This window comes from Brachycentrus maculatus, unplaced genomic scaffold (assembly GCF_059751285.1).
Source record: "Brachycentrus maculatus isolate JH-2025_06_01 unplaced genomic scaffold, ASM5975128v1 h1tg000096l, whole genome shotgun sequence".
Taxonomy (NCBI): Eukaryota; Metazoa; Arthropoda; class Insecta; order Trichoptera; family Brachycentridae; genus Brachycentrus; species Brachycentrus maculatus.
The window spans coordinates 1388424-1393174 of NW_028280850.1; positions in this window are offsets into that span (position 1 = coordinate 1388424).

Here is a 4751-nt window from a genome sequence, read left to right on the forward strand (position 1 = left end):
TTTTATCTTTAATGTATCTTACTAATGAAACCTTAACTACGTTGAATTTCACGATTAAAATATTTTTGAATTATTCATATAAAAATTAACATACATCATATCTTTTAGCGAGAAACAATGAAAAATTTTGTATGAAGAATATGAATAATTATTATTTTATATTATTTAAAGTGTATTTATTTCTAATTATAGAAATAATTGAGAGTGAATGCTGGGAACAGAGTGAATGGTGCACTAAAATCAGTTTTAGCAAATAAAAATCTATCAGCGGAAGCTAAACTGGCAGTACACAATGGAGTTCTGGTTCCAACCCTTATGTATGGAAGCGAAGCATGGAGTTGGCAAAAGAAGGATGAAAGCAGACTGAATGCAGTCGAAATGCGATCCCTCAGACGAATGTGTGGCAAAACGATGTTTGATAGATGTTCGAATGATGAAATAAGGAAAGAGTGTAACGCTGAGATAAGCATTATCGATAAAATTAAGAAAGGTGTGTTGAGATGGTTTGGACATGTGGAGCGTATGAGTGAAGAAAGAACGGTTAAACAAATTTATGAGGCGAATGTAGTTGGAAAAAGAAGCAGAGGACGACCGAGGAAAACTTGGCACAATCAGGTATGTCAAATACTTGAAAGCGGCCGGGTCAGGAGTCGTAATAATTGTCGGGTATGTATGAGGAGATGCATGAATGTAGAAGAGGCAAAGAATGTTTGCAAAGACAGAGTGGTGTGGCGTTCGATTTTCTCTGCCTACCCCTGCGGGGAAGCGGTGTGATGGTTAGTTAATTAGTTATTTCTAATAATAAAAACATTTTTCCTAAAACTTTTTATATACCCTTCTGATCAAATTGTAAATATTAACATATTTATTAAAATTATAATCTGTATGTTACTATTTTTAACTGTTTATGGATTGCGGCATTAGTTTCTGTACCCACAATTATCGAGTATTTTGTGAAAATTACAAATCTTCAAAAATTAGATAATAATAACTTTTTTCAACACAGTAATAAATAAAAAAATGTAAAATGAAGCAAAAACCATAATCATATACTAAAAAAAATTATGACAAGAAATATGGAATGGTCCAATAACGGGTGAAGCTTCAACTTCACTCCACAAATCAAATTAACGAGGAAAAAAATGATGCTTACATTTATTGCTTAAAAAAATCGTGAAAACAATGAATGACTAAAAAAATATCCAATAGGCACATTGTATCTAAAAAGGCTTAAAATTTTTAACTGCTACAAAATATTACGAATTAAAAAAAACGTACCTTAATTTGAAATTTAAAAAAATGCGAGAAACGAATGAAAATAATTAATGAATTTTTCCCGGATTTAAGTGCAACTCGACTGAATTCTCCCTTCAAACTAAATATGAAATTATGATGTTGACGAACGTTGCTACAACATAAATATATACCAATGATTTGCAGAGTCACTTCTGCACATGCAAGTAAATAAGAGGTATTAAACCCGTATGATTTAAATAAATTTTATATGGGATATTTTTATCAAAATGTATTACAAAGTTTCTGCAATCACAGTAAAAATTTAATTATTTATTCACATGTATTAAATATAAAATACTTGTTCAAGATTACATTTGAGTTTATTAATGGAAACAAATCAGTTTTGAGAACTAAAGATTTCTTATTCATATCTTAATTATTCATTGCTTAAAATTTCGTTTACATTAAGAAACTAAAAAGTGACATTTCAAGTTTAATTTTTATTCGTCTTAATATCAATTCACAAAGTTAATGCCACATCAAAAAAATATAACATAAATATTTAATACAAATTACGTTCATAGATTTTCAAACTGAACTTCAAACATAAATATTAAAAAATAATGTTGAAAGATTCGAAACACGCTCACAAAACGATTTTAATTTATATTACCAATTATAGTCAAATATAGTAGGTACGTAATAGTCAAATTAAAGTTATAATATGAAAAATCGTTTGAATTATCCAAACCTCTCATTTTATTATTTTCACACACTTAATTTTAAAAAAAAATTTTCAAAAAAAAAAATTAAATAAAAAAATGAAAAAATCTAATAAAAAAACGTAAGATGTTTCAAATATTGAGTCACCTATAATATTGATAATAATTAAATTAAATTAATTAATTGATTCCTTAGTCACTTTGTTAAAATAAATATCTATCATGTCTTATTGAAATCGTGACAAGATAACACTTTTTCTTATTGTGACATGTTTTTTTATGCATATCGCATCATTTTCAAAAACAGTGTGAAATGCAATTTAAACTGAAAACGAAAAGTGGACATGGATTTGGATACACCTAAAATGCTGTAAATAAAAATTATTTAATATATTTTAAGATGTTTTTATACAAATATAACTTTTTTTGTCCTTCCAGAATTTTCAAAGGGAAATTTTCAAAATTTAAACTTACTCAAAAAACGTAATGCTATTACATATCTAAGACTGAAAACAACTGCTGATAACGAAGCTTTCTGCCATTAATTTGAGATTTTTAAAAGACAAACGAGTTTAAAAATTGTCTGCAGAAATTGAAATAAAAATTATATGGAGATTCCAAAGCCTTCAATCAAATAAAATCCTTAATTCAATTTGTCAAGGTGCTTCAATTGTTAAAAAAAATTATTTTGTCTTCTTAGATTTTAATTGAGTTTTCTTAATAATTAAGGTATGAAATATATTTTTGAATAAACTCACATTATTTTCTAAATTCTCGTTAATTATTTTAAGTACACCTTTGTAAAAGAAAACGAAAGATTTTTTAATATAAGAGTTTCTGCTTGATAAAAAGCTTCTTTATATCTCACCAATAGATGTCTCTAGTGAAGTTCTAGTGATTCAAGAACAAAGTTTCTAAATTGGTTCATATATATAGAATTTCCAAGAATTTGAGTAGTGTGGTTGTCAATAATGGGTAGAATTGGTGAATGTTACACGTGTGTAAAGTGATCACTTAAACCAGCCGATGACGGTCGTCAGCCCCGTAAATGCCCAGACTTCCATATTCTTCTTCATCTTTGATGAGATGTCAAAAAATTATATAAAAAGAATTTCACTATATGATCATACAAAAATTTAAAAAAAAACTGTTTTCTCTAAACGATTCATTAGCTTACCAAATTTGCCTACAAGAGATTTATGACATTTTTTTTGTTTCTTATTGAAATCATTGCTCAAAAATATTTGAAATATAAATGTAAAACTCTTTTACAAGAACTTATTTGAGTCTATTAATAAAAAAAGACTAGTTTTGAGAACTTTGGATGTTTTTATCAACAGGTGAATATTTACACTTATATTTATTTGAAATAATGTTTTTCACCTATGAGAACGTCTGTCGTTCTTAATACTAGGCATGCTTATTAAAGAGACGTGTTATTTTTTACTTTAATTGTTTGGAAAAGTATTCGATACTATTTTTCGGTTTATATTACATTCCAATTTAAGTGTTGATGTCAAAATTTCAAATATACTATGAGCTGAAAATACGGAATAAGCAATATTATTTAAGCACTGAATGACGTGATTAGCTGCAAGTAATCGACCCCAAAAACCTAATACAGATAGGTTTTTTTTTTTTAAAACGGTATTATAATCTGTATTTAAATCATTTCGATTTCCGATCTCTGATTTACATAAATAAACTCAAAAATGGTATCAAATGAGCGTTTTTTTCAATGTTCAACCATCGTATTTTTCCACAAAACTATTACTTAATAAATTAAAAATGCGCCTTTAATTTTTGTAGACAAGGGAAATTTTGAAATTTATACCTGCAGTGCAAATAGAAAAATAAATAATTCATCTCATCTGACCAGCATTTCCCCAATGAAAGTTTGCAATAGCACTTAAGTCGTAGGAATTTATACGATTTTATCATTTTCATAAGTTGCATCTTTGATGATTTATCTCTGGTTATCAACATTAATATTTCATAAAGTTTTGACAGGAGCATACGATATAACGTTTATTCCGCTTGACCTACATTAACTGTTAAAATCTGCTTAATTTTTATACTACATAGTTCGAAGACGAAAATATCAAACTCATAAAATACAAATAAATAATTTCAATTGATTTTTCGATTAAATGTAAAAAATATCGTTTAATATTATAAATAAACAATATTTATTTTAAAACTGCATTGAAGATTTATTTTTATTCAATCAAGGAATGAATTTTATTTTTAAACTATTTTTGTGATATTTTTAACTGTCACTAAAAAGGGATTATGGTCCGTTGGATAGTATGACACTATCTTGTTATTTTTTTTAAATACATTTAAAATACATAAATTTCAAGAAAATATTTCGAATAATGGTGTGTTTTTGTTAATTTTTAAATAAATAAATATTAATAAAATATATTAATTTTTAATGAAAGTATTTTTTTAACCTGTATCCGGAGTATATAAATTGAAATAGTATGTCAAACTTCATGCGCGATTGAGAAGAAAACTTTATTGGCATACGTTCGGTGATGTGAGATTATCCCAGTGAAATATTATGCATCCGAGCACTAATATTAGTATGCACCCCTGGTATTTCTAGTAGAGTAAATGGTCAGTCACCGAGAAGATATTATCAATTTAGAACTAGTATCTTTAACGCGCATATTTTTACATAAAATCGCTTTCTATGATGTACCACTGGTATGTAGTTAATAAATACTTTAACATGTTCTTTAAACTCGAATTATTTTTTGATAATTATTTCAAAAACTATTTCAAACT